Source organism: Falco naumanni, chromosome 7 (genome assembly GCF_017639655.2).
Source record: "Falco naumanni isolate bFalNau1 chromosome 7, bFalNau1.pat, whole genome shotgun sequence".
In the NCBI taxonomy this organism is placed as follows: Eukaryota; Metazoa; Chordata; class Aves; order Falconiformes; family Falconidae; genus Falco; species Falco naumanni.
In genome coordinates, this window is record NC_054060.1 from 34,206,391 (window position 1) to 34,212,592 (window position 6,202).

Genomic DNA, 6,202 nt, shown 5'->3' on the forward strand with positions numbered 1-6,202 from the left:
GTTCCACTCTGATGGGTTCAGTCTGTCAGCTTTTCGGGGTGTGGGGTGGGTGTATAATCCAAAGTAGCAAACACCCCCTGCACTTGTTCCATAGCTGACAGAGTGTTTCAAGCCCTTTATGTTCTAGAAAGATCTATAAATTACCTACTAGGTGTGCTGGAGCATTGCTAACCTGTTGGACTTCAGAGGAAGGCACTGGACCTGCAGGAAGCTCAGCATTTATTCAGAGAAAGAACAAATAAACAAAATATTTGCTCAGCTCATAAAAAATGTTTTCTTTGGCTTTCCCAGCACTTGCTCTATAACATAATTTTGCTACAAAAGAAACCAACACCACGACACAGCCTAGTCCATAAAACCAACGTGAAAAGCCTCATCTGCTGTGGGTGCATTGCGCTGCAGTACGACAGGGCATGAGCTCAGAGGAGGATGGCAGGTACGCCAGGGGAGGAAAGCACTCTTCCCATGGCATTTCATTTTCTACCCGCGATGCTTACTGCTGCTGGGCTCAGACACGCGGGGCCAGCAGTCAACAGGCAGGTGACACTGTGGCTGGGCTCCTGAATGAGTCTTTTGCACACCCGACTTTTATTATTTTTTTTAATGGTGTGTAATGCCAAATCCTGACAAAGAAACCTCTCTGCCCTTTGCGTGTCATGAATCCACGTCAACTTCCATTATTTTGGATTTGGAGAGCTTTCTTTGGCTGTGCTTTAAATCCCACGATGAGCAGCCTCCGGCGAGGATGCCAGTTCACATGGTACACAGCACAGAGCAGTAGCTGTTTTCAAATCGGTGTAAGGCCGATTGCTGCCTTTCATAGCAGGAGCTGGAACTTTTTTGTGGTTTTCAGCATAGGTAGGGATCACATTAGATCTGTTTGCAGCACAACATGCGACAACTTTGTTGCAAGTACTTGGTACTGGAGTGCGACAGCAAATGGTTTGTGGCAATACAACGCTAGGTAAGATGCTTATCTCCGTCAGGGAAGAAAGATTTCTCCTCTTGGCTCCTGAGGGTGTCCTGTATCTCCGGTTCCCACAGCAAACCTGGTCCGTCCTGGGGTTAGCGCCACTGATGTTGGCTGGGGAGCTGTTGGTTCCTCAGGGCTTCTGCTGTGTCCCTCCCTGAGGATTTTCATCCATCTAAAGCAAAGTTCCTGTGGCTTGTTTGGAATTCTGTTTCCTCATAATAAAACTAACTAACTGTTGGTTTTAACTTCTCCCTTGGCTGCTGTAGGGGTGATGCCTTCAGACTCAGATGGAGATTTGCTTTACAAAGCTGGTGCAAGTTGCACCCTGCCCCTGGCCTCTGCAGTTGTCACCTGCCCTGACAGTGCATGCAGCTGGCACAGCTTGGCTGCTCCAGCTGAGCAAGTTTCTTACCTTGTAGATGGTAAAAAAAAGTTGATACAAATGATGAATGGTGGGAAAGTCAAAAAAACTCAACCAGCTATGAAGCTTGGGGTAGAGCTGAGCAAAGGAGAGCCTACGTTCATGTAGAGGAATGAAGGCAGGTTAATTAACATTGATAATATACAGCTGTGGGCTTGCTTCAGGGGCGGTGCGTTGGCTGAGGTGGATGATGTGCAGCTGTGGCTGGTTCCTGCTGAGTAGTTAAATAGCTCTAAGGGGTAGGGAAGAGGAGCAGTAAATGAGGAGAGACATGGAAGAAGCAGAGGGAGGAGAGAGAGTGCCTTCAAGGTAGAAGAGACAAGGAGAAGGATGCAGCACAGGCAAGAAGCAGGGTGGACTGGCCTGAAGAGGATGAAGAAACAGCATGGACAGTAGATGAACTTTTGAAAGCTTGTGGAGGATTGGTGACTGTGCTGGGACAAGGTGTGGGAACTACTTGCTGAAGTTAACCTGGTATGGGATGGTAGAAGCCTTGTTGCAGCTTGATAGTTTTGAGAGTGCTGCGACATGTTTGGATGAGCTTTTCCCTCTCAAACATCTTCTGGCTATGAAATGCACCTCAATGTCTTTCCAAAGAATTCCATTCTTTGTAACTGTGTGGGTTGTGGAGTGACTCAGCTTGGTAGTCCTGGCTGGCTAGTTCAAGGAGAAGACAACAGCGGTGAGAACTGCCTGTGAGGGGGCCGGGTGTTTCGTGCAGCAGAGCTTTTTGATGAAGAACAGCAGACCTGGCTGCTCCTCCCTCCTCTCTGTTGATGCACTACATGTACTCAGCTGAATGCTGCAGTACATGTTTAATAGGAACTCATTTACTTAAAGGCAGGCGAAACACAAATACCTACTCAGGCTGTGAAAAGAGCCACTTGATGTTGAACTCGATTGGACACGAATGGCAGAGAAATTTTGCAGGAAGAGTTTGAAGCAGTGTGTTGCCAGGGAACAGTCCAGCCTACAAATCGCATTATCGACCTTGGGGTAATAAAGGTGAGAGGCGACCAAGGGGAGCGATGCAGGGACACGGCTGCTATTCCCGGCTGCCCAGGGCGTGAATCAAGAGCTGCTCTTGGTTTAGGAGTGGAGGCACCTAGAGATCGCCCTGGCCACTGTCAGATAGCTCCCCTCGGAAACATAGTACGGGTCCACGGGAGCCTGGAGACTTGTGTTATACATCTGTTTTCACATTCCTAAAAGTGCAAACATGAATTTACTTCCTACAGCCTGGCCGGGCCATCCCTCTGAAAATTTTCAGATTTTTGGGGAGCAAAGGCTGGAGGAGTCCATTGGTGTTCTTGAAATCCTGTGTCCTTGCTCTGTGAAAGGGCAGGGCAAACCAGCTGCCTTCACTTCTAGTTTCACCTCTAAAATGTGAGACCTCACCAGGGAAGTTAAAATGCAGGTTGCATCTGCAGGAGACCCCTCAGACCTTGGGGATCCTCTGTCCTTACAGAGTGACAAATCCCTCTAAGAGATTAGTATTTTAGGAGCCTGTAATCAATTTTGCTTGTTATTCTGGGTAACAGAATTAAACTGCTTGTGATTCACTCTTTATGCTAATACACTGTGATTCCAGGGGCTGATAGGTCTCAGCTGTATTTTCAGGGCTCGGGAAGGATGTCAGCAGGCTGCGACGTTGCCATCCATCGCTGCTGTGGGCTCAGCTATTATTTGAGGATCACGTTCGGGCCACGCTCTGGCTTGATGTTAATAGCAAGATCGATCTGCATCGCTTTTCTCCTGCTTGAGCTGTTAATGATACACTGGGTTGACACAGAGGGTTTGAGAAGGTGGAATTTATCACTTCTAACCTTAAGCTCCGAGCCCAGTCCTAAATGCTCCCGCTTTATAGTCAGCAGAGGAAAAATAGTTGTCTTTTGTGCGTGACTTCTCAGCCTTTTGGCAGCTTTTGGAGTATAAATTGCTCTTGAAATACCTTTTAGATGGCTTCATCTGACGCAGTGAGGAATGCCCAGGGTCTCTTCACCCTTAGCCAGCTTGGTGTGGAGAGATTTCCTTTGACAGCCTGCTCTTCAAACCCTGAGGAGCATCTCAGGCATGCAGGGAATGATGCTCCAGACTTTCCGTGCCAGGTCCCACTCAATGCCATTGAAACAGCAAGGAAGCTCAACTGACCAAAATGGGTCAAGGAGTTGGAGCCTGAATACAAACTTGTTCTGTCCCATCCCTATTTTATATTTTCCCTACTTCTGAAGATGAAGGCGGTCTCTGATGGGCTTTACCATAGGCCATGCACCACCCTGGTGCCCAGCAGCATCCCCTTGCTCTTGCAGGGCCCCCCAAGGTACCCACCAGCAGGTGCGCTGAGCTTCTACCCACTTTAAACCTTATTCTAGATTTGCAAATAATTTAAGTTACAGCCTCAGGGCTTTTTGCTCTCCCTGTTTTGTTGCTTTTTAAGAATCTTTCATCAGTCTTCGAACAGCAAAAATAACCTCCAAGCTCTGAGTGAGCACAGGAAAGAGAAAGAGGGCACATTCCCTCTAGGAAATCCAGAGTATCTTTTAACAACATTGCACAGTACCGTCTGCTGCTCTTCTGGTTTACAGCCTGCATTTCACATTTTTTGGATATATTTGGAAACAGCAAGAAAAATTTCTTCAGGAAGGCTCAATGAGAACATGGGGTGTAATTAACAGGGTACTATCAATAAAATCTTATTGCAAGATACTGTAAAGAAAAAAGGGCCAAGCATTAGTGCTTCTGCTTACCCGTCTGATGTGGGCTTGTGTTTTAGAGGGAGAGGACTTCACCACGGCTGGAAATCATGGCCTGGCACATACCTAAATTACCCAAACCTAATAATCCCATGCTTGCAAATGTTGTTAGCAGAACTGCCAGCATTGGCTCCCATGTGTGCAACCGCTGCTCAAACGTACCCAAAATGGTTTTCAGTGCTCACACCAGCAACTGCCCTCATCTCCCCATAAACAGGAGAAAAACTACAACCAACTCCAACAGCTTCTGACTTCAGACTGTTATAAAGCCTGGGGGGGACTCTGGAGAGAGCATATGGTCTTCTTTTCCAAGAAAATAAAGGTAGTAAAGACTTAGGAGTGCCAAAACACTTAGATGCCCTTTACTAACCCCTTTCTCATATGGACTATTAGGTCCCAGCGGTTTATAGTTTCTGAGAAATGCTACTCAACCCTTTGAACCATGTCAGCTTGCTCCAGATCTGAATGAAAGCGGTAGTCATTCTGCTGACTCCCATTGCATATTTTTTTCAGCACGTTTCTAGTAAGACAACCCATCTAGTTTCCGTGGAGCATTTGGACATCCGCAGAGGGCTGTGACATCATGTGAGGTCCCCGGCTGCACCCAGTGGGTGACTGGGGAGGAGCGGGGGTGGAGTTCAGAACTTCAGATGCTCCAGCACAGCAGTTTCTGTGCCGGATGGATCGGAGCCCTGGGCCATAACACGGCAGTAAAGCCTGGCTGGCTGCGGGCCAGTGCCGGCCCCTTGATTTCACCTGAGTCATCCTGCCTCTCTGCTGGTAAAACCTGTGACCAGAAAGCAAATGATAAATGTGGAGTGTGTTACTGCTGCCGTTTTTTTTGGTTTGTTTGGTTTTGTTTTTGTTTTTTAATTTTTCTACCCCCACCCCCTGTCTTGGTTAAATGTAGCTCTTGTGCCAACAGGGGACGGAAGAAACCCAGTGAGTCATGCTCCGCGCCTCATTCTTCTGACAGTTCCTTCCCCTCCTTATCCCAGTGATTTACCATTCCTTAGGCATAAGGCGGGAGAATTTCTCCCTTGTTGCCTTATGGATGGATCGGGTGTGAAAAGAGAGGACTTTGCTGTGTCCCGTAGCATCTCAGCCATTTATTTTGGTGGCAACCCAGGAAATGATGGCTTTTGGGGTTGGGGTGGTGGAGTGCACACCCTGTGCTCAGCGGAACCTTAGGATTCAGTTTCTCTCTCATAAAATCCTGGCAGAGCTTTGGCTGGAGGGGATCTCCCTTCCAAACCACCCAACCCAGCATTTCTTTCTTTGTTAACATTTGAACCCTACGTGGGGCCAGGGCAGAAAGGGCTGCTGGCAAAAATGAGCTGTTGATGTCTGCTGTATTTGCCCCCCAAATGCCTGGAGGATGCGGGATGCTCAAACCACTGTCAGGGCGATATCCCAGCCAGATCCCCAGGGAACCCCCAAAATATTTGGTTTCAGGTCATCAGAGACGGTGTGTTTCCAGAGTTGCAGGTGGGAATATGAAAACACCAGGGTGCATGAGTCCTGTGGCAGGAAGGTGTCTGCAGAGCTCATAGGTTTGAAGGGACTGAAACCCAGCCCTGAGGACTCGGAGAATCATGGAATGGTTTGGGTCGGAAGGGACCTTAAAGACCATCCAGTTCCAACCCCCTGCCACGGGCAGGGACACCTCCCACCAGCCCAGGTTGCTCCCAGCCCCATCCAGCCTGGCCCTGAGCACTGAGGCGAAGCGGTAGGGACTGTCGCGATGGGGTACGTCGCACCAAGCATCGCCCCGGAGGATGCAGCCAGAGGCGGGGGGGACCCAGTGTGATGCGCCAGCAGCACCCCGGGACAAAACGGCCGGCTCCCCAAGCCTGAGAGGAGGAGGAGGAGAACATGGAGAATGGTGTCGGGACTGCTGCCCAGGGCACTGACCCGCACGCCGGCGGGACCCTCCCCACGCCCATCCCCTGCCGCAGCTGCCCCGCCGCTGCCCCGGGGCTCTCCACTGCCGCGCCCCGCACCGGAGGGCGGGAAGGGGGAGCCCCGCGGCGGCCCGGGGCCGGCGCTCTGCAC